This window comes from Ostrea edulis, chromosome 3 (assembly GCF_947568905.1).
Source record: "Ostrea edulis chromosome 3, xbOstEdul1.1, whole genome shotgun sequence".
Taxonomy (NCBI): Eukaryota; Metazoa; Mollusca; class Bivalvia; order Ostreida; family Ostreidae; genus Ostrea; species Ostrea edulis.
Window position 1 is genome coordinate 41,959,282 of NC_079166.1, and position 25,357 is coordinate 41,984,638.

A 25,357-nucleotide genomic window follows, 5' to 3' on the forward strand; every position below is an offset into this window, starting at 1 on the left:
ATCATACATATGGACTACCCATGGGATGAAGATGTTCCCTATCGATTTTGGGGTCAAAAGGTCAAAGGTCAAGCACACTGGACATCGAAGTAGCAATATGGTTTCCGGGCTCTAAAGCGTTATCCTTTCCACCTACAGTCACCATATCATACATATGGACTACCCATGGGATGAAGACGTTTCCTATTGATTTTGGGGTCAAAAGGTCAAAGGTCAAGCGCACTGGACATCGAAGTAGCAATATGGTTTCCGGGCTCTAAAGCGTTATCCTTTCCACCTACAGTCACCATATCATACATATGGACTACCCATGGGATGAAGATGTTCCCTATCGATTTTGGGGTCAAAAGGTCAAAGGTCACGCGCACTGGACATCGAAGTAGCAATATGGTTCGGTTTGTCATGCCATTTGTTTTTTACACTCAGAAAAGAGGTAGTTTATACCTATTACCAACACCCTTTGGGAGATTGGGGTAAGCGGGGGGTATTCTTAGTGAGCATTGCTCACAGTACCTCTTGTTTTTCAAGGTGAAAGGTCAAGGTCACAGTATCACTTCGTAGGAAAACCTTGTAGGCAGTATACACACCGAACTTTTAGGGCTAGGACCGTCAAACTTTGTACACATACACTTCTTGCCAAAAGGGGGATGCCTGTTGTTTCTTAATGTCATAGGTCAAGGTCGTAGTAGTAGGATACAGACCGATTTGTTGGGGGCAAGGACCATCAAGCTTGGTACACATACATCTTATTCCAAGAGAAAATATTACACCGAGAATGCATGATTTGTCTTGTTTTTACGATATGAAGAAAATGCCACACCCTGATGATTGCTGATACAACTTGAAACCAAGTTCTACAAATCATGGTGTATGAAAAACACCCTATATGGTACTGTTGTTCATCAAGTCCATTATGTGATATAGTTTCTTTATTTTTCACACTTTTGTAGTTTTCTTTGAAAAAAAAAAGTTTCATAAAATTTTGAATATTACATCGCTACAACCAGTTTTAGGTAAAATTTAATGTTGTATAAGGAAAATTACAATTTTCTGACGTTGATATATGATTCTGTTTATGTTGTATCGCATCTTAAAAAGAATGATGACCTATATATTTATTGTTATTTATTAGTTTTAACCTCTAATGATTTGAAATAAATACACTTATACTTTTATCAGATGATATTGCGAGCATGGAGTGACATTTATATTAGCCTTAATCTTTTACCATGTTACGATCTCGATGGGGTTTACTTGATGCTGCTATAGGTAGGTCTTGGATCTTGTATCTCCAACGTATGCAATTTAGTTTCGGCGTGTTTTGAAGATGTCTTTGAAGGCATTTCCAAGGATGGATAAATAACTTTGAATCGACGAGAAGTGTTGATTCTGCTCTCCATTTTTTGGTGGTTGTTGCGAACATGTCTCTTCGCTGGTAATTGTGGCAACGGGCAAGATGTTTAAATGTTCATGCGAGATGTGTTGTCATTACTTTTAATGTGAGTGTGTGTTCTCAATGGTAATGGTGTAAATGATGGCATCAGGCGAGATGTCTTAAGTGTGTTGTAATCTCTTCTGTTGTGACCTTGAACTTGTGTATTTATAGGTACTGATGTTGACAGACAGGATTTGGCAGAGACGGATGGCTGTCTGTGAAGAGAAAGCCGTTCTCCCGTAAGACGCAGTGCTGGAAGGCCAACAGCGACTGCTTTGCGCGATGTATGCGGACCTGTAAAGATACATGTAAGTATTGCTTCATTATTATCGACATCAACTCAAAGAATTGTAATGTCTAACAGCAAGATATTTAAATGATAAATAATCAATAATCAATTTAAGAACAGAAATAACTGCGTTGTTTTAAAATGTATTATCTATCATAGAGACAAGTCTAAAACTTCACATTCTGGAAAAATGACATCTAATGTAGAATTTTTCAAAACAAGAGTACAGCCAACGGTACATAATACGCCCATGAAAAGCTAATATAGGGTATTTTTCTTACACCATGATTTGTAGAACTTTTAAGTCATCAGGGGTGACATACTTCTTTGCATCGTAAAAACAGACAAATCATGTACTCTTCGATCCTGTTACTTTGACTTTGAAAAATAATAGGCATCCTCCACTTGACCTAAAGTGTATGTATACAAAGTTTGACGGTCGTAGCCCCAACAATTCGGGCTATATACTGCCTACAAGGTTATTCCTACGAAGTGATACTGCAACCTTAACCTTGAAAAATTATTGTCATCTTCCTCTCATTATGGTGATCAAATGTACCAAGTTGTAATATCCTGTATCTTACGGTTCGGTTTGTTAAGTTGGCCAGTCTTAAGGTAGCCCTAATATTTCAGTCTAACTCTATATTCTGCCTACTATGTTTTCCTATTAACTGATCCTATAACCTTGAACTTGGATCTTGAAAAATAATAAGCATCTCCATCTCATCATGGTGATCAAACGTACCTAGATGCAATATCGTAGAGCTTATGGTTTGGTCTGTATCCTGCCTACAAGGTTTTCCTACTAAGTGACACTGAGACCGTGACCTTGAAAAATGATAGGCATATTGAAATATATTTTGGAACTGTATATTTTACTGCTTTTTATGCCCCCGAGATCTAAGGTTGGGGGCATATTGCTTTTGTCCTCTCTGTCTTGTAATTCTGTACTTCTGTCTGAAACTTAAAACTTGCTAATAACTTTTGAACAGTAAGTGGTAGAGCTTTGATATTTCACATGAGTATTCCCTGTGACAAGACCTTTCCGTGGGTACCAACGTATTTTACCCTGTGACTTGACCTTGGAGTTTGACCTACTTTTTAAAACTTTAACCTTTCTAATAACTTTTGAACAGCAAGTTCTAGAGATTTGATATTTTACATGCGTATTCTTTGTGACAAGACCTTCCCGTTGGTACTAAATCTTTTGACCTTGACATTTGACGGTTTTTGGCCTACTTTTTAAAAAATGACATTGGTCATAACTTCTAAATGGTAAATATTAGAGCTTTCATATTCCATATGATGATTTCTTGTGACAAGATCTTTCTACTGGTACCAAGATATTTGTCCTTGTGACCTTGGCCATCTTTGGAATTGGCTATTTGTGTTTCACAAACACATCTTGTTTTCAAAAATGAGTACACAAATATTTAATTTATTTAATTATTTTGACTGTGTGATACCAACTCTTTCTATTTGGATTATACAAATAGGGTGTGTAAATGTAATTTCTTGACTCGAAATAATTCATAGTTTGCATGTTTAACATCCGTGGCCGCGTGGTTAGAGCATCGCGCTTAAAATCACACGGCCTTTCACCTCTGTCGGTGTGGGTCGAATCCCGCTCGCGCCGGTAAGTGAAGAAAGTTTCCCAGTTTACTTTCGGAAGGTCGGTGGTCTCTTCCCAGGTACATTGTATCTGGGTTCTCTCTTCCACGATTAAAAACTTGACGCCACCAGTTAACTTAAAAAATGTTGAGTGTCGTGGAAAATATCAATCAATCAATCAACATAAGTTCTGAATATCAGAGATAAACTTGTTAGTTATGGGAAACAAAAATTGGTCTAATAAACACTATTGGATAATTATGTGAAAGACCGATATACATACATGGACAAGTTTGCAGAACTATTCTGAAGGCAAATTAAGCACATCCATGTGAAACTCAAACAGAACTGGGGTTATGAAAATTATTTATCTACAGTCAGAAATGAAGATCACAGATCAGTTTGCAAATTATGAAATAATGTTTCTTCTCGAAGGTTAAAAATCAAAATGAGGAGGTTTACGAACATCACTAAAAAGGACCTATTATTCACTAAATGTAAATCTAATATCATTAATGAAAATACATGTTTTTAATAACCAAAAAAAAAAAAAAAAGAATTTATTTGAAATTTTTTTTTTTTTTTGCTTTACGTTATGAACAAAAACTATTTTGGCTACTGAGGCTCAGAAGCGCAAAAAATTCTTGATATATAAATGTACGTATGACATATTGTGATAGAATGATTTGTACTTGAATATGCCTTATCTACTGTTATTGACAACATTTTTGATTGTTGTAATTATCTCATGTTTGTCTACTTTGAAATCTGAACAGAAATAAAATGTTCTGTATGTAGTGATATAGTTGCAACAACACAATATACATGTGAGCAGAGGTTTGAATACCTAGAACATGCATAATTATACATCTTGGCAATAATTCATAAGTTTGCTAGCACGTGAACTTTACAATTTTATTTCATTTGATAGAGTGAACTCAGTTGCATCCTATTGTGAAAGAACAGTTGAAGAGGTTGAGAATCGTTGGAACGAAGCAAAGACATCAGTGAAGAAAAAGGAGGCATTTAGAAAAAGGGAAGCATCCCAAACGGAGGGAGGATCACCTTCTGATGTTGGTTTCAAAGGATGGAAACTTGATGTTAGTACATGTATCACTATTTGTCACATCGAGCGAGGCTTTCATGTCCTATGGACATATTTCTAGCAATTTTACCAAAAAAAGAGAATAATGAAATGGAGATGATTTTAATTTATCATACAACTTTTGAATTCATAATTCTTTACATTGCATGCAAGGTGAAGATAACGAACAATGATCAATCTCATAACTCCTATAAGCAATACAAAATAGATAGTTGGGCAAACACGGACCCCTGGACACACCAGAGGTGGGATCTGGTGCCTAGGAGGAGTAAGCATTCCCTGTTGACCGGTCACACCCGCCGTGAGCCCTATTTCCTGATCAGGTAAACGGAGTTATCCGCAGTCAAAATTAGTGTGCCAAGAACGGCTTAACATATAGTTTCTAAAAGGCCATCAACAGCTGCTGCAACGCTTCCTGAAGAAGAAGCATTAACTTCAGCAAGTATTGACGATTCACCTGTTGTACATATGTAGGTATGCACAACACTTAAGTTGCTTTTTAATATATTGGTACCTTGGTATACTAGTATCGACATGTTCATCAGTCTTGTTTGTCCAAAGTCTGTTTGATTTAAACTTTGTATATATATATATCATGTGAGTGTTGAAGTTGACCTGATGTACATGTATATATAAAGAGATTAACATTGTATTTTTTAAAGCTCAAACAATTGTGGCTGAAGGTGGTGGTTCATTGCGGACTGAAATTCTAACTGAACCAAAAACCACAAATTGCACGGGCATGAGAGAGGATAGCCAGTTGTCTGGAAAGCAGGGAGAACAGCAGCCTTGCAGTCTCTCCCATAATAAAATTTAATTATTAGAATTATTTTGTTTCAGTTTTTAAAATAGTGGTGAATATAAATATGCTGATTGAAGAGGCAGCATTATCAAACTTCATATTAAGTTTTCATGGTTTAGTAAATTTCTCCTTAAGTATATACCTTAGGCCTTCCAAATGCATTCCATTTCCCATGAAGTACACTTCAGCTAAACCAAACCAAACAATGATAAGTCCATCATGCTCAGACTGTTTGCTTTATTTACTATTGCATGTCAGGAATAATACTATAGGGTTATTGAACTTATATCGGTGAATATTGGCACGAGTTGGCTGTGAAAATGCTCGAGCTTATTCACCAATATAAGTTCAATAACCCTTTTATTATATAGCTAAAGTATTTAGTTGTTAAATTATGTCCCTTTTCACTCAAAATAGACGATAATTCCTCATTATTGGCATCTACATGTAAGGTGAAAGTGTGCAATAATCAGCGTGCATTTCTTAACTGAACAATATTAAACCTGTCATTGATGCATGAAGCAAACTGAATTTGTGAATGGGGACATCATAGTTTATGTACAGTAAAACATTTTGTTTTAAGTTAATATCAAATACCGGCTCTGTCAGATTCGGAGGACCGTCGTCTGCCGTTTTGGCTTGTTTACGTCGTTATGGTAAGGTCATATTCGGAATGTTTCGGGCGCACACGATTTACGCAATGCAAAGTTAGCGTTCAATAAATTCTCAGGATATTGAACGCTTACATTCTCTAGATTTTACGCAGATTTTATAATAGATTATTTATTAGCTATGTCGCGTTCTTAAGTTTTCCTTAAGTAAACACAACATGTGGGTCTCCTATTACTGTATGTTGAATGAAAACAACAGAATGAATTATGAAATTAAACAATTTATTTAGCATACAAAAATACATGTAATGAAAAGTTGCAGCACTGGATCCTCCTGGAATGCCTCGCATGGATTACCTGTAATAAAAATCTACCCCCAATCCCCTAAGCTAATGACCGATTATAAGATAAGTGTTGAAACATATTCTTGTAAGAATATGTTGAAGTAAATCAGGCATGAAATGCTGGCGACCAAAGTTTATAAACAACCATAAAAGTGTTGATTCAATTTCATAACGGACAACAGGTATACATGAAACTGAATGTCAATAAAGTTATGCAATCAGCATAACTTGAAATATCCCACTCATGGGTATCGGTAAACATACAATATGTTGACCATTAACTTTCAAAGTAGAAAGTGACATTTTCTCAACGGTATTCCTCGACTCCTATCTCTTGGAGCGTCATACTATGGTCTGAAGTGGAAAGCTGCTTCCTTTTGAAGTGCTGAGACAACGTCTGCTCTAAATTTCCAAAGTCTCCGTATTTATTTACTTTGTGTACGTCACCCAGCTGTCAGATGACATCATACATAATCGTATTTGGCGCCATACTTCAAGAACATTTAACAGGAAGTAGTTCCGATAATTCGGAAAACGCCCGAGGAATACGGAATATTGTATCCGGCGTAAATATCGCGCCATGATTTAAGATAATTGATTACAATAATAATCATCAAACAACTATGACTAAAGCTACATATACTTTAACTATATGATGAGGTAAGCTAATGGATTGTCAAACATATGTTTTACAACAATAGTTTGCTTCCTTTATACTTCGCGGCGTATGTATAACAGAGTAAATTCGGACCACACTTGGTTAATGTAGCAATTTCATATACGCAGTATTAAGAAATTCCCAATGATGAATATGAAATAAAAATATGATATTTGGTAACAATATCATGTATGTACTATATTAGATGCGTGGCAAATACCATACTATTTATTTATATAAAAGTTACAGAATCGTAACAGCTATATAATAATTTAATTTATTGAGTGGTGCATTCATCAATGTGAGCACACTATAATTTGTGCATCGCCCCAAAAATGAAACATTCATTCCTTTTTTATGATTCAAGAGATATTATGCAAGTATGTACTGCCATATGTCATGTTATTGATGCATCAATAAGGAAGACATTTTAAAATTAAAATGTCTTTGGTGAAATTTCCGTCCATTATACCGCAATGAATCTTTTAAAATCTTTTGATCACTTGCATTGTTTTCTGTTGTGCTGACAGAGACACTTGTTCATGAAACACGATGTTGTAGTGCATATTGAACACCTAACCACCTTGAAGAAGAGGTACTCCTTCATCTACAATAATTCTTGAACACTTCAGAAGAGAAAAAGGTAGACAACCACCTGTTTGATGCAAGCACCTTTAAATGGGAAAAATATACCAAACTGTTTGACTCAAAATGTATTATAGCACGCTGATTTTTCAAGTAAACAATTACGTGCACTTTGTATTATTTGATACAACTATGTCATTCACCAATGATCTGCATTAAATTCGACATAATTTCAGTAAATTTCAATGGTGGATCCACAATTTCCACACAAGGGGGGGGGGGGGGGGGGGTTACCTGTGGAAGTCAAGTATTAGCCAAAATACTAGCCCATTTTGAGTGCCACATCTAGAGTTTTAATCACATTATTTCTGTTTTAAATTCAAATCTTTATTCATATTGTGTATAGATATAAATTGATTTTTAAGTAAGACCTTGTAAAATTGTGGCGGGGAAAAAAAAGGGGGGGGTGTCAAATGCGCCACTGAATTTTGTCATTGTCAAGAAGGAAATTCTCATTGTTACCTGAACCTTGATTTTAAAACCCCCAAAGACCTCTCATTGATGTTTTTGATTTTACAGTGTGCATTGTTATATGCTACTTCTTTTCTGTCGGCCGGGTTTAAAAATGGCGCAAAAAGCCAATCCTTCAAAGGATAGCTGGAATCTCCGAGAAACCATGCAGCGTTTACTTGGGAATCCATTACAGTAGAGATGCTGGAGTTTGCCAAAATGTATGCATTATGTGTAGTACCAGGGAGGGATCTTTATTGTGCCACACCTGCTGTGACACGGGACCTCAGTTTTTGCGGTCTCATCCGAAGGACCGCCCCATTTAGTCGCCTCTTACGACAAGGAAGGGGTACTAAGGACCTATTCTAACCCGGATCCCCACGGGACTTTAAGTCTGAAATTTTTATTTTGTTGCAAAAATGTGCTATTATGATAGTTTTGTATGTAACTTTGACCATTGCCATTAATAAAATTAAAACCAAGTTTAATGTTTTATCAAAAGAAAGATTTTGGTGCTATTAAATATATATAACATATAGAAATAAATTTTTATAGAAGATAATTTTGCTTCATTCCGAGCCTCTAGATAGGTTTTCAAACACAAATATTTGTAACAAAAGTTTATAAACCTTTTTTCTGTCATTGTAATTGTAAATCACAATTTTGCAACAAAAATTTTCGACACCAAAATGACAACTAGTATTACTTTATCTTTAGCATTGCATGTGTGTACTTCATACCGGAATCTGCAACAGCCTGTAAATTGATGGCATGAAAGCCTTTTCTACAGACGAAAGCAGCCTCACTATCTCCACTCATTCCCTGATTAGGGTCCCGTCTATGGCCCCAACTACATTTGGAAATTGTGCCATCCTATAAAAGCCTTCTTTTATTCTTCCCAGATCGTTGGCATCGGTTGGGAATTTGATGTTGTCAGTCCTAATATTGATGGCAATGCAAACTAGTATAAAAAACAAATGAAAATGTATACATGTATATGCTAGAGTTCCTCATTGACAATATCTTCGTGGTCTTTGGTTATCAGGTCTTCCAACAGTCTGTTGGAATTCCCATGGGCACGAATTGTGCTCCTTTGTTAGCTGACCTGTTTCTATATTCATATGAAGCAGAATTTATTCAAAAACTTCTACGCGAGAAGAAAAAATCTCTCGCTGTGGCTTTCAATTCGACATTTAGATATATCGGTGACGTTTTGTCTATTAACAATAATAGCTCTCATTCATATGTCGATTTGATATATCCCTGTGAACTCGAAATAAAGGACACCACAGAGTCGTCCACTTCTGCTTCATATTTTATTGAAAGTAGAAATTAACGGCAAACTGACAACTCAACTGTATGACAAACGGGATGATTTCAGCTTCTCCATCGTCAACTTCCAATATTTATGTAGCAATATTCCATTATCACCTGCATATGGTGTTTATATATCTCAACTGATTCGATATGCAAGAGTTTGTTCTGCGTATAGTCAGTTTTTAAATCGAAGTAAGATACTGACTAACAAGTTGATGGTGCAGGGGTTTCCACAGTCTCGATTGAAGTTAGCATTTCGCAAATTCTATCGTCGTTATAACGATCTAGTTCGTCAATACAACCTCGCATTGGGTCAAATGCTGTCTGACTTGTTTCATACCGATTAATAAGCCGTTCTTGGCACACTGATTTTGACTGCGGATATAGGGCTCACGGCGGGTGTGACCGGTCAACAGGGGATGCTTACTCCTCGTAAGGCACCTGATCCCACCCCTGGTGTGTCCAGGGGTCCATGTTTGCCCAACTATCTATTTTGTATTGCTTATAGGAGTTATGAGATTGATCACTGTTCGTTATCTTCACCTTGCGTACAAACTCATGGTTTCCTTAGTCCAATACGAACAAGATAATCTATTCACTCCATTTACCATTTAATTTTAAAAAGAAACATATTTTTATCTACAGTATATATTTAACACCTTTTCTCCTATAAAAAGATAGTATTTTTTTTTACTTCATGTTATCATGTTCAAGTACATTTAGGTCGATAGCTACATGTCCTATATATATACTAGTGTAACGTTTATGGGTTTTTATAAAATATATAAATTCGCTGCCACCAATTGTAACGTAAAATTTACATCAGCCTGGTATCTATGAGGCATTTTGTATTGCTTATAGGAGTTATGAGATTGATCACTGTTCGTTATCTTCACCTTGCGTACAAACTCATGGTTTCCTTAGTCCAAAACGAACAAGATAATCTATTCACTCCATTTACCATTTAATTTTAAAAAGAAACATATTTTTATCTACAGTATATATTTGACACCTTTTCTCCTATAAAAAGATAGTATTTTTATTACTTCATGTTATCATGTTCAAGTACATTTAGGTCGATAGCTACATGTCCAATATATATACTAGTGTAACGTTTATGGGTTTTTATAAAATATATAAATTCGCTGCCACCAATTGTAACGTAAAATTTACATCAGCCTGGTATCTGTGAGGCACGCTACAATAATAGGGTTCGAATATACCTAAATTTTTAATGAAGAAAAGAAGTATATTTAACAGTTAATATAAATATTTATTATAGCATCAAAGACAATGAACAAAATTGGATAAATATTAAACTGTCTATTATAAGAATACTGGCGAACTAGAACTTCCACGGAACTCTGAGAGGATCGGTGTTTCTCGGTGTTCGGTGCTACTCGGTTCACGGAGCTAATGGGCGTTCGGTGATATAAGGTGTAGGTGATACTAAGTACTGCCGCTTTTACTAAATGTAACTATACAGGCACAAACAGGAACTCTGATACTATAATCAGAACTATATGTATAGCTCAACAATAAAACAATACACCATCTGTTGTAACCATTTATTCCAGTGTTTCAACCTACAAATGAAAGTACAAAACTTACCAAATTCATGACAAAACTTTGTTATGTAGTTTTCACATCAAGATAATTCCTAAAAATTAGTTTGAACAGTCATTCAATATTTCTTCAAAACCGCGTAACAGTCTACATCTGATAACTATAGAACTAATACTTAATAAATGTACATGAATTTACTCACACATTGATGGGTCCAACATTATTGAGCTATAACGTACTATACAAAACGTGGGATTATCTATCCATGCATGCCGTTCCAAAACAAACACACTTCCGGTAAAATAAGTAACAAAATAGTGGCCAACTATAATATTTCCGGAAAGTTTACAATATCGTTGACGATACACTATATATCTGAAATCCAAATTGTGATACTCTGTCGATTGTCCCATTAAACTTGTTGACCGCTTATGGTTTGGTTTTGGCGTTGCCTCAGCATAAAATTTGCCAAGTTTGTTTGAAAGTTCTTCAGGCTGGATTGTATTAAAATCTACCAGTGCTCCAAATGTTTTCAGAGACCATTCTATGGAGAGAAAAAGTTGATTTAAAAGTTTTTATTGTGTGTTGATTTCTTGAATTTTTTAAAAATGTTTCTTTATAGATTTAGTACAGTTTAGTTGATTTTTGACATAGCAATTTAAGCATTTGGGCCTATATATCTTGAAGAGCTTTAAAGCTGTATGACCCGATGTTCATGTATTATTTTTGTACATAATTACTTTAAAGCAGATTAATTACTTTATAAAGTTATTAAATTTCCCTTAATTACATGCTTGAAAACATCTGCATACAAAAGAAAACAGTGCGAATATTATTTAGAAAGTAAATATAGTGACTACATATATAAATCATTCCATAATAGACGTCTATAAATAGACCCACGCGCGTCAGGGGAATCCCAACATGATGTATTAACTCATACGCAACTGTCTAGTTTTAAGGCTGAAAGGGCGTAAAACAACGAATTACTAAGATGTATTTGATATTTTTATTTCTATTAAACTTATGGTACGGTACTGTTATAACAAAATACACAGCTTTACACAGATAAGACCACCAATGATTTGAAAGTTTGAACTGGTCACGTGACTGTCACTTGAAATGGCAGAGTGACGCGGTTATTTGTAAACATCGATTTAAAATCAAATTATTTGGGTTAAAACAGGTGAAATAATTTATGATATGTCGTACAGTCTCATAACTACATACGTGCGATGATTTAATAGCATTTTTACGAGATGGAAAAAAATATTGTAATTCGGACCATACAGGTTTAACACCCCACTGTTTTTTTTTTTTTTTTTTGTTTTTTTTTTTTTTTTTAGAAAAACCTACCTTCATTTCCATCTCTGCTGCACGAGTCCATCACTGCTGCACGAGTTGAAACAGATGCACATGCATCTTGTAATACTACTTCAGATACCTCATCCATTATCATTTCATCTTGAAAGAGATACTGGAGAACATTCAAGCCATTTTCATCATCATGATAATGATCTGCAACTGGATCACAGAGATGATCTGTGAAATCAGCCCAGGGCAAAATATGCATAAATTTTGCTTGTTTACATATAGCAGACGAGAACAATCACACCAAAACAAATAGTTCCATGTTTATCATGCTTATTAAAAAATTAATGAATGATATAGGAAAACAAACAAAACATTTTATTTCTAAATTATTTTGATTTCATTGTGTTTATGCAGATAGGTTTCTATAAATGCAGAAAAGTATTTGTATGCTGGTTGTCAAGGGGGTGTTTCCCCATACCAAACCAGGTTATATAAAAATAACCTGCGTTCCTCATTTGGAAATTGACCAATCAGAGACAAGGATACAATAAGAATTTTATATATATATATATATATATATATATATATATATATATATATATATATATATATATATTGATACTACTATATGTGTATTTCAGTTCTATAATTTATGATACATGTAGTTGAGACTTGGAACTAGTTCAAATGTTGTAATTTATTAATTTGGTTAATATATTTTTCCAAATAGAACACCGATTCTAAAAATAGTTTGAATTAATTTAGTTGAAATTATTGAATAAAAATTCAGTATTTTCGCTGATAATGGCCTACATTTTTGCAGTTACTTACTTGTTCTTACACCAGAAGTTGGGGGCGTGCTTACGATTCCGGTCCCAAGATTCACCTGAATAGTGTTAACAAATAGTGTGTGGTAAAGCTCATGTTACCAAATTCTTTAGTATACCAAGTTTTAAAAGGTTTTATTATATCTATGACAAGAGCAAGGTTTAATTTCTTCGATTTTATGGAGAAAACTTTTTATACTATGCACGTCGTCAAATTGTGGAGTTGGAGGGGGGGGGGGGGGGTGTTATAGGTGTATTTGACGTTTATTTCTGTCCAAATTATGCAATTAATACCGAGGAGTTCATTAGTAATCTGTTTTTAAAACAATATATACCTAGAATTAAAAGCATATAGAAAGTATGTGATACAATCAGGCACGTAGCATCGTAAGGGGGGGGGGGGGGGGCCTTCATAATATTGTCATAAATTTCTTGACAAGTAAATTAAAAACTAATAATAACTAGACACGATCTCGTTGCGAGCAACGAGTAGGTCTTCCGTCCGATTTGTTGATGCACTCGGAGTTAAAAAAAAAAGAAGAAGACAAATAAGCTGAGAAAAACGCGTGTACTACCAAGGAAAATAATAATAATAATAATAATAATGATAATGAAGAAGAAGAACGCGAACAATAATAGTAAGGTCTTCCGCAGGAGACGGAAGACCTTAATAATAATAATAATAACTAGACACGATCTCGTTGCGAGCAACGAGTAGGTTTTCCGTCCGATTTGTTGATGCACTCGGAGTTAAAAAAAAAAAAAAAAGACAAATGAGTCCCAATTTAGTTTCCGACTTTAAGACACTTTAGATATAATCAATTTTTCATATCATAAGCTTCTGAAGCAAAGTTGCGGTGAAATTCGTTTGAAATTCGACTCTCCAGGCGAGCCATAAGCCCGCGGGCCTATTTCTTGATGTCATTTGTTAGCCCTCTATAGACTCAACAACTTTAGTTCTATATGTCTTTACAAAATATTTACCTGTAAAAAGTTATTGAGATCGACCAATATCGACAAAAAATCGACTCTACAGGCGAGCCATTAGGACCATAGGCCTATTTCTTGATATCAATCGATAGATCTCGATAAACTGAACAACTTTTGTTCAATATGTCCTTACAAAATATTTACCAGTTACAAGTTTTTGAAATCGACTGATATCGACAAAAATCGACTCTACAGGCGAGCCATGAGGCCCACAGACCCATTTTTTGATATTGATCGATAGGTTATGACACATTGAACAACTTTTGTTCAATAATGCTTTTCAAAAAATATGTCGTTTTAAAGATATGAGGCGTCAAATATTTACGATTTTGGCCCTTAAAATCTCTAATTACGTAACATATGACCTACTTTTTGATTTGATAAGATCAAGCTCGTTGAGATGAACATTTCCGCTTCTACAACTTATTATAAAATATTAATAGTTTCTGAGATATTCTCAAAAACATTTGGACCCTTCTGAACCCCTAATTTAAAGGGCCAGCCCGTTTTGCTTGATATCGTAAGAAAGGCCTTGTCATTTTAAACATTTTTTGCTCAACAAGTATTTAGAAATTCTTTACCGCTCTCGAGTTATCTCTACAAGAAATATTTAGGGGCCAAACTGTAGGGAAAAAACGAAATGTACATATTGTTTAGATTATCATTCTGAACAACTTTTGTTCAATAATGCTTTTCAAAATATTTGTCGTTTTCAAGATATGAGGCGTCAATTATTTATGATTTTGGCCCTTAAAATCCCTTATTACGTAACATATGACCTACTTTTTGATTTGATAAGAACAAGCTCGTGTAGATGAAGATTTCCGCTTCAATGACTTATTACAAAATATTAATAGTTTCTGAGATATTCTCATAAACCTTTGGACCCTTCTGGGCCCCTAATTTAAAGGGTCAGCCCCTTTTGCTTGATATCGTAAGAAAGGTCATGATATTTCAAACATTTTTTGTTCAACAAGTATTTAGAAATTCTTTACCGTTCTCGAGTTATTTCTAGAAGTAATTTTTAGGGGCCAAACTGTAGCTCCCTAACGGGGCCACATAGGGTAAAAACGAAATATGCATATTGTTCAGATCATCATTGTGAACAACTTTTGTTCTTTATTGCTTTTCAAAATATTTGTCGTTTTCGAGATACAAGGGGTAAAAAATTTATGGTTTTGGCCCTTAAACTCCCTTATTACGTAACATATGACCTAAATTTTTATATGAATAGATTTGGATTGTTGAGATGAACATTTTTTGTTCTTTGACTTATACCAAAATATTAACGATTTTTGAGATATTTGATCTAGACTTTGAGCCCTTCTAGATCCCTAATTGAAGGGGCTAGCCCCTAAATCTTGATATTTTCGAAAAGATCTCGTAAATGTGCACAACTTTTGTTCTACATGTCTTAACAAAATATTTGCAAGAAAAAAGATATTGGAGATCAAAGGTCAAAAATCGCCGAAATCGGCGAAAAATGTTGGCATCCATTTTTTCAGGTCCAGGCGAGCGTTTAGGCAAATCGCCTCCGGTAAAATCGAATCCCCCACAAATCTTCTAAAATGTTTACTCTATCTTGTGTAGAAATTTCAAGACTCTAGCTTCAAAACTAACGGAGGAGATGTGTGGACAACAAGGCCCTTCAAAAAGTCACTAAAAGAGAGATAACTCCTGACCGGAAGTGACGTCAAGCACGAAATTTTGCAAGCAAAGTCTCGTTACCAAAAGACATCTTTCCTGAAAATTTCGTGAAAATCGATCGAGAAATGGCTGAGAAAAACGCGTGTACTACCAAGGAAAATAATAATAACTAGACACGATCTCGTTGCGAGCAACAAGTAGGTCTTCCGTCCGATTTGTTGATGCACTCGGAGTTAAAAAAAAAAAAAAAAAGACAAATCAGTCCCAATTTAGTTTCCGACTTTAAGACACTTTAGATATAATCAATTTTTCATATCATAAGCTTCTGAAGCAAAGTTGCGGAGAAATTCGTTTGAAATTCGACTCTCCAGGCGAGCCATAAGGCCCGCGGGCCTATTTCTTGATGTCATTTGTTAGCCCTCTATAGACTCAACAACTTTAGTTCTATATGTCTTTACAAAATATTTACCTGTAAAAAGTTATTGAGATCGACCGATATTGACAAAAAATCGACTCTACAGCCGAGCCATTAGGACTATAGGCCTATTTCTTGATATCAATCGATAGATCTCGATAAACTGAACAACTTTTGTTCAATATGTCCTTACAAAATATTTACCAGTTACAAGTTTTTGAAATCGACTGATATCGACAAAAATCGACTCTACAGGCGAGCCATGAGGCCCACAGACCCATTTTTTGATATTGATCGATAGGTTATGACACATTGAACAACTTTTGTTCAATAATGCTTTTCAAAAAATATGTCGTTTTAAAGATATGAGGCGTCAAATATTTACGATTTTGGCCCTTAAAATCTCTAATTACGTAACATATGACCTACTTTTTGATTTGATAAGATCAAGCTCGTTGAGATGAACATTTCCGCTTCTACAACTTATTATAAAATATTAATAGTTTCTGAGATATTCTCAAAAACATTTGGACCCTTCTGAACCCCTAATTTAAAGGGCCAGCCCGTTTTGCTTGATATCGTAAGAAAGGCCTTGTCATTTTAAACATTTTTTGCTCAACAAGTATTTAGAAATTCTTTACCGTTCTCGAGTTATCTCTACAAGAAATATTTAGGGCCCAAACTGTAGCTCCCTAACGGGGCCACATAGGGAAAAAACGAAATGTACATATTGTTTAGATTATCATTCTGAACAACTTTTGTTCAATAATGCTTTTCAAAATATTTGTCGTTTTCAAGATATGAGGCGTCAATTATTTATGATTTTGGCCCTTAAAATCCCTTATTACGTAACATATGACCTACTTTTTGATTTGATAAGAACAAGCTCCTTTAGATGAACATTTCCGTTTCAATGACTTATTACAAAATATTAATAGTTTCTGAGATATTCTCATAAACCTTTGGACCCTTCTGGGCCCCTAATTTAAAGGGTCAACCCCTTTTGCTTGATATCGTAAGAAAGGTCATGACATTTCAAACATTTTTTGTTCAACAAGTATTTAGAAATTCTTTACCGTTCTCGAGTTATTTCTAGAAGTAATTTTTAGGGGCCAAACTGTAGCTCCCTAACGGGGCCACATAGGGTAAAAACGAAATATGCATATTGTTCAGATCATCATTGTGAACAACTTTTGTTCTTTATTGCTTTTCAAAATATTTGTCGTTTTCGAGATACAAGGGGTAAAATATTTATGGTTTTGGCCCTTAAAATCCCTTATTACGTAACATATGACCTAAATTTTTATATGAATAGATTTGGATTGTTGAGATGAACATTTTTTGTTCTTTGACTTATACCAAAATATTAACGATTTTTGAGATATTTGATGTAGACTTTGAGCCCTTCTAGATCCCTAATTGAAGGGGCTAGCCCCTAAATCTTGATATTTTCGAAAAGATCTCGTAAATGAGCACAACTTTTGTTCTACATGTTTTAACAAAATATTTGCAAGAAAAAAGATATTGGAGATCAAAGGTCAAAAATCGCCGAAATCGGCGAACAATTTTGGCATCCATTTTTTCAGGTCCAGGCGAGCGTTTAGGCAAATCGCCTCCGGTAAAATCGAATCCCCCACAAATCTTCTAAAATGTTTACTCTATCTTGTGTAGAAATTTCAAGACTCTAGCTTCAAAACTAACGGAGGAGATGCGTGGACAACAAGGCCCTTCAAAAAGTCACTAAAAGAGAGATAACTCCTGACCGGAAGTGACGTCAAGCACGAAATTTTGCAAGCAAAGTCTCGTCACCAAAAGACATCTTTCCTGAAAATTTCCTGAAAATCGATCGAGAAATGGCTGAGAAAAACGCGTGTACTACCAAGGAAAATAATAATAATAATAACTAGACACGATCTCGTTGCGAGCAACGAGTAGGTCTTCCGTCCGATTTGTTGATGCACTCGGAGTTAAAAAAAAAAAAAGAAAGACAAATGAGTCCCAATTTAGTTTCCGACTTTAAGACACTTTAGATATAATCAATTTTTCATATCATAAGCTTCTGAAGCAAAGTTGCGTTGAAATTCGTTTGAAATTCGACTCTCCAGGCGAGCCATAAGGCCCGCGGGCCTATTTCTTGATGTCATTTGTTAGCCCTCTATAGACTCAACAACTTTAGTTCTATATGTCTTTACAAAATATTTACCTGTAAAAAGTTATTGAGATCGACCGATATCGACAAAAAATCGACTCTACAGGCGAGCCATTAGGACCATAGGCCTATTTCTTGATATCAATCGATAGATCTCGATAAACTGAACAACTTTTGTTCAATATGTCCTTACAAAATATTTACCAGTTACAAGTTTTTGAAATCGACTGATATCGACAAAAATCGACTCTACAGGCGAGCCATGAAGCCCACAGACCCATTTTTGGATATTGATCGATAGGTTATGACACATTGAACAACTTTTGTTCAATAATGCTTTTCCAAAAATATGTCGTTTTAAAGATATGAGGCGTCAAATATTTACGATTTTGGCCCTTAAAATCCCTTATTACGTAACATATGACCTACTTTTTGATTTGATAAGAACAAGCTCGTTGAGATGAACATTTCCGCTTCTACAACTTATTATAAAATATTAATAGTTTCTGAGATATTCTCAAAAACATTTGGACCCTTCTGAACCCCTAATTTAAAGGGCCAGCCCGTTTTGCTTGATATCGTAAGAAAGGCCTTGTCATTTTAAACATTTTTTGCTCAACAAGTATTTAGAAATTCTTTACCGTTCTCGAGTTATCTCTACAAGAAATATTTAGGGGCCAAACTGTAGCTCCCTAACGGGGCCACATAGGGAAAAAACGAAATGTACATATTGTTTAGATTATCATTCTGAACAACTTTTGTTCAATAATGCTTTTCAAAATATTTGTCGTTTTCAAGATATGAGGCGTCAATTATTTATGATTTTGGCCCTTAAAATCCCTTATTACGTAACATATGACCTACTTTTTGATTTGATAAGAACAAGCTCGTGTAGATGAACATTTCCGCTTCAATGACTTATTACAAAATATTAATAGTTTCTGAGATATTCTCATAAACCTTTGGACCCTTCTGGGCCCCTAATTTAAAGGGTCAGCCCCTTTTGCTTGATATCGTAAGAAAGGTCATGACATTTCAAACATTTTTTGTTCAACAAGTATTTAGAAATTCTTTACCGTTCTCGAGTTATTTCTAGAAGTAATTTTTAGGGGCCAAACTGTAGCTCCCTAACGGGGCCACATAGGGTAAAAACGAAATATGAATATTGTTCAGATCATCATTGTGAACAACTTTTGTTCTTTATTGCTTTTCAAAATATTTGTCGTTTTCGAGATACAAGGGGTAAAATATTTATGGTTTTGGCCCTTAAAATCCCTTATTACGTAACATATGACCTAAATTTTTATATGAATAGATTTGGATTGTTGAGATGAACATTTTTTGTTCTTTGACTTATACCAAAATATTAACGATTTTTGAGATATTTGATCTAGACTTTGAGCCCTTCTAGATCCCTAATTGAAGGGGCTAGCCCCTAAATCTTGATATTTTCGAAAAGATCTCGTAAATGAGCACAACTTTTGTTCTACATGTCTTAACAAAATATTTGCAAGAAAAAAGATATTGGAGATCAAAGGTCAAAAATCGCCGAAATCGGCGAAAAATGTTGGCATCCATTTTTTCAGGTCCAGGCGAGCGTTTAAGGCAAATCGCCTCCGGTAAAATCGAATCCCTCACAAATCTTCTAAAATGTTTACTCTATCTTGTGTAGAAATTTCAAGACTCTAGCTTCAAAACTAACGGAGGAGATGTGTGGACAACAAGGCCCTTCAAAAAGTCACTAAAAGAGAGATAACTCCTGACCGGAAGTGACGTCAAGCACGAAATTTTGCAAGCAAAGTCTCATTACCAAAAGACATCTTTCCTGAAAATTTCGTGAAAATCGATCGAGAAATGGCTGAGAAAAACGCGTGTACTACCAAGGAAAATAATAATAATAATAACTAGTAATGAGTAGGTCTTCCGTTAGATCACTTCCGGTAAAGAGCTTTCTGTTCCTACGAAAACCATTTAAATATATCAGAAAATGTGCCTTAACAATGAATGAGAAATGGATTATCGAATTTTTTACTCATTTCTCGTAACTTCCGGTGATGACCGGAAGTACTTTTATGATGCGTTTTCCTATAAATGACAGCGACTCTTTACTGTCTATATTCCCTGAAAATTTCACGTCTCTATCTGAAAGAGTTCTCAACAAAAAGAAGTAGACTAAAGAAAGAAAAAGTAGTAGGTTATTACCGACCGGAAGTCAATTTTGAAAAACAAAATGATCCAAACTCTAGAAGTTGATACTTTTATTATGACATGTGAAAATCATATGAAAGACTTCAAATATAAGCGAGATTTATGGTGACAAAGAGATGAAAAGTAAAATTGTATTTTATCAAGAAACCGGAAGTAGTTGTTTTGACTACCAACGGAGTCAATATTATTTTGACACTTTCAAAGAGACTTAATAAACTAGTATAGGTTTCAATTTACAAGAAAAAGTTTGAAATTTGCGATTCTTTCAATCACTTCCGGTGACGACAGGAAGTGACGGTCGACATGTTCAACCCTCTACTGCACGACTGCAAACGGAGATTTATAATTCCTGAATAATTGATGAACCTATATTTTACCTTTTCCAAGAAAAATGCTGGACAAAATTCCTTTTGAGAAACAGAAAATCGGCCATATTTTCCGACCGGAAGTGAATTTTATAAAAACAAAAATAGTTATAGGAAGGTCCTTTCATAAGACATTGTTCCTGAAAATTTCAAGATAATCTATCCAGCCATCTCTGAGAAATCACTCGAAGAAATCGGAAAATCGACATTTTTCAAATACTTCCGGTATAGACCGGAAGTGACGGACGAAAAAATTGAATGTATGTGTACAATGGACTAATGTTAGTTGATCAACTCTACAAGTTTCAAGCGTCTATCTATATTCATTATTGAGAAACTGAAAAAACAAGATTTGAATATGTCCACCCCATATCTCACGACCGGAAGTGAATTTTACTAAAATATTTAAATTTACATTAGACATTTATAATGTCTATAACATATGTAAAATTCAAATCATTAACTTGTTTTATGACCGAGATTTATGGCACTGAAAAATGAGAGAATGAATAGTTTTTCTTTCATATAACCGGAAGTTGGAGATTCAACTTCCGGTGGGGTCAATAGTTTTTGAGAATTAGAACGAGACCTAATAAACCGATATAGGTTTCAATTTGAAAGAAAAAAGTTTGAAATTTAAGATTTATTAATCACTTCCGGTGACGACCGGAAGTGACGGCCGACATTCTTACCCCCCTACTGCACCCCTACAAAGTGAGATCTATTAACTCTGAAATTTTGGTGACTCTATCTTTTACCGTTTCTGAGAAAAACGATTGACAACGAAAACAGCTCATAAGCCGTATTTGCCGACCGGAAGTGAATTTTACAAAAATATTTGACGTTACTCTAGACATTTATAGTGACTATAATATATGTAAAACTCAACTCATTAACTAGATTCATGACCGAGATTTATGGCACTGAAAAATGAGAGAATGAATAGTCTTTCTTTGATATAACCGGAAGTTGGAGATTCAACTTCCGGTGGGGTCAACATTTTTTGAGAATTAGAACGAGATATAGTAAACCAAAGTAGGTTTCAATTTGAAAGAAAAAAGTTTGAAATTGATGATTTATTTGATCACTTCCGGTGACGACCTGAAGTGACGGCGACAAAAAATATTACGTGCATGCACCATAGAGAAAATAGATCTATCATCCCTGAAAGTTTCATTCGATTATCTTTAGTGGTTTTCAAGTTTACCCCCGGACAAAGTTTCTTTCAAAAACCGGAAAATCGGACGTATCTGACGAACGGAAGTGAATTTTGAAAAAATGAAAAAAATACCTCGAGGTACCATCGTTCCCTATAACCTGTGAAAGTTTCAGGAAAATCCATCCAACGGTCTCGGAGACGAAAGGGAAAAAAAAAAAAATAATAATAATAATAACTAGACACGATCTCGTTGCGAGCAACGAGTAGGTCTTCCGTCCGATTTGTTGATGCACTCGGAGTTAAAAAAAAAAAAAAAAGACAAATGAGTCCCAATTTAGTTTCCGACTTTAAGACACTTTAGATATAATCAATTTTTCATATCATAAGCTTCTGAAGCAAAGTTGCGGTGAAATTCGTTTGAAATTCGACTCTCCAGGCGAGCCATAAGGCCCGCGGGCCTATTTCTTGATGTCATTTGTTAGCCCTCTATAGACTCAACAACTTTAGTTCTATATGTCTTTACAAAATATTTACCTGTAAAAAGTTATTGAGATCGACCGATATCGACAAAAAATCGACTCTACAGCCGAGCCATTAGGACCATAGGCCTATTTCTTGATATCAATCGATAGATCTCGATAAACTGAACAACTTTTGTTCAATATGTCCTTACAAAATATTTACCAGTTACAAGTTTTTGAAATCGACTGATATCGACAAAAATCGACTCTACAGGCGAGCCATGAGGCCCACAGACCCATTTTTTGATATTGATCGATAGGTTATGACACATTGAACAACTTTTGTTCAATAATGCTTTTCAAAAAATATGTCGTTTTAAAGATATGAGGCGTCAAATATTTACGATTTTGGCCCTTAAAATCTCTAATTACGTAACATATGACCTACTTTTTGATTTGATAAGATCAAGCTTGTTGAGATGAACATTTCCGCTTCTACAACTTATTATAAAATATTAATAGTTTCTGAGATATTCTCAAAAACATTTGGACCCTTCTGAACCCCTAATTTAAAGGGCCAGCCCGTTTTGCTTGATATCGTAAGAAAGGTCTTGTCATTTGAAACATTTTTTGCTCAACAAGTATTTAGAAATTCTTTACCGTTCTCGAGTTATCTCTACAAGAAATATTAAGGGGCCAAACTGTAGCTCCCTAACGGGGCCACATAAGGGAAAAACGAAATGTACATATTGTTTAGATTATCATTCTGAACAACTTTTGTTCAATAATGCTTTTCAAAATATTTGTCGTTTTCAAGATATGAGGTGTCAATTATTTATGATTTTGGCCCTTAAAATCCCTTATGACGTAACATATGACCTACTTTTTGATTTGATAAGAACAAGCTCGTTTAGATGAACATTTCCGCTTCAATGACTTATTACAAAATATTAATAGTTTCTGAGATATTCTCATAAACCTTTGGACCCTTCTGGGCCCCTAATTTAAAGGGTCAGCCCCTTTTGCTTGATATCGTAAGAAAGGTCATGACATTTCAAACATTTTTTGTTCAACAAGTATTTAGAAATTCTTTACCGTTCTCGAGTTATTTCTAGAAGTAATTTTTAGGGGCCAAACTGTAGCTCCCTAACGGGGCCACATAGGGTAAAAACGAAATATGCATATTGTTCAGATCATCATTGTGAACAACTTTTGTTCTTTATTGCTTTTCAAAATATTTGTCGTTTTCGAGATACAAGGGGTAAAAAATTTATGGTTTTGGCCCTTAAAATCCCTTATTAAGTAACATATGACCTAAATTTTTATATGAATAGATTTGGATTGTTGAGATGAACATTTTTTGTTCTTTGACTTATACCAAAATATTAACGATTTTTGAGATATTTGATCTAGACTTTGAGCCCTTCTAGATCCCTAATTGAAGGGGCTAGCCCCTAAATCTTGATATTTTCGAAAAGATCTCGTAAATGTGCACAACTTTTGTTCTACATGTCTTAACAAAATATTTGCAAGAAAAAAGATATTGGAGATCAAAGGTCAAAAATCGCCGAAATCAGCGAAAAATTTTGGCATCCATTTTTTCAGGTCCAGGCGAGCGTTTAGGCAAATCGCCTCCGGTAAAATCGAATCCCCCACAAATCTTCTAAAATGTTTACTCTATCTTGTGTAGAAATTTCAAGACTCTAGCTTCAAAATTAACGGAGGAGATGTGTGGACAACAAGGCCCTTCAAAAAGTCACTAAAAGAGAGATAACTCCTGACCGGAAGTGACGTCAAGCACGAAATTTTGCAAGCAAAGTCTCGTCACCAAAAGACATCTTTCCTGAAAATTTCGTGAAAATCGATCGAGAAATGGCTGAGAAAAACGCGTGTACTACCAAGGAAAATAATAATAATAATAATAATGAAGAAGAAGAACGCGAACAATAATAGTAAGGTCTTCCGCAGGAGACGGAAGACCTTAATAATAATGAAGAAGAAGAACGCGAACAATAATAGTAAGGTCTTCCGCAGGAGACGGAAGACCTTAATAATAATAATGAAGAAGAAGAACGCGAACAATAATAGTAAGGTCTTCCGCAGGAGACGGAAGACCTTAATAATAATGAAGAAGAAGAACGCGAACAATAATAGTAAGGTCTTCCGCAGGAGACGGAAGACCTTAATAATAATAATGAAGAAGAAGAACGTGAACAATAATAGTAAGGTCTTCCGCAGGAGACGGAAGACCTTAATAATAATGAAGAAGAAGAACGCGAACAATAATAGTAAGGTCTTCCGCAGGAGACGGAAGACCTTAATAATGAAGAAGAAGAACGCGAACAATAATAGTAAGGTCTTCCGCAGGAGACGGAAGACCTTAATAATGAAGAAGAAGAACGCGAACAATAATAGTAAGGTCTTCCGCAGGAGACGGAAGACCTTAATAATGAAGAAGAAGAACGCGAACAATAATAGTAAGGTCTTCCGCAGGAGACGGAAGACCTTAATAATGAAGAAGAAGAACGCGAACAATAATAGTAAGGTCTTCCGCAGGAGACGGAAGACCTTAATAATAATAATGAAGAAGAAGAACGCGAACAATAATAGTAAGGTCTTCCGCAGGAGACGGAAGACCTTAATAATGAAGAAGAAGAACGCGAACAATAATAGTAAGGTCTTCCGCAGGAGACGGAAGACCTTAATAATCCAAAGTTCGAGATGGAAGGCGGCAAGGGTTGACTTTTCAGTTCCATTCATCGGTTAAATGTTACATTTTCACTACTATTCACGACAATGCTTTTTTTTTAAATAAGGGGGCGGGGGCAGCCTATCCGACTATAGATCTATCTCTGCACGTAAAAATAGCATAAGAGGAGGCAGACCTATTGTTGCTAGGAGCTTGATGATTGTTTTTGTGCTCATTTGAATAATTGAAGTGCAAGAAGAGGTACACAAAATCTAACTTTCAAAAGATTAAATCACACGC

At 35.1% G+C, this 25,357-nt stretch overlaps 1 protein-coding gene and 1 long non-coding RNA gene across 5 annotated transcripts in view; both read left to right on the top strand.

The window, feature by feature from the left end:
• Positions 1-25,357, top strand: part of LOC125677051 (uncharacterized) — a 135,681-nt gene that overhangs the window by 58,510 nt on the left and 51,814 nt on the right. The gene's annotated exons all lie outside the window — the stretch shown is intronic.
• Positions 1,636-5,266, top strand: LOC125677056 (uncharacterized). Its single transcript, XR_007370915.2, has 3 exons — positions 1,636-1,743; positions 4,267-4,435; positions 5,103-5,266. It is a non-coding gene; the product is annotated as an uncharacterized LOC125677056 (long non-coding RNA).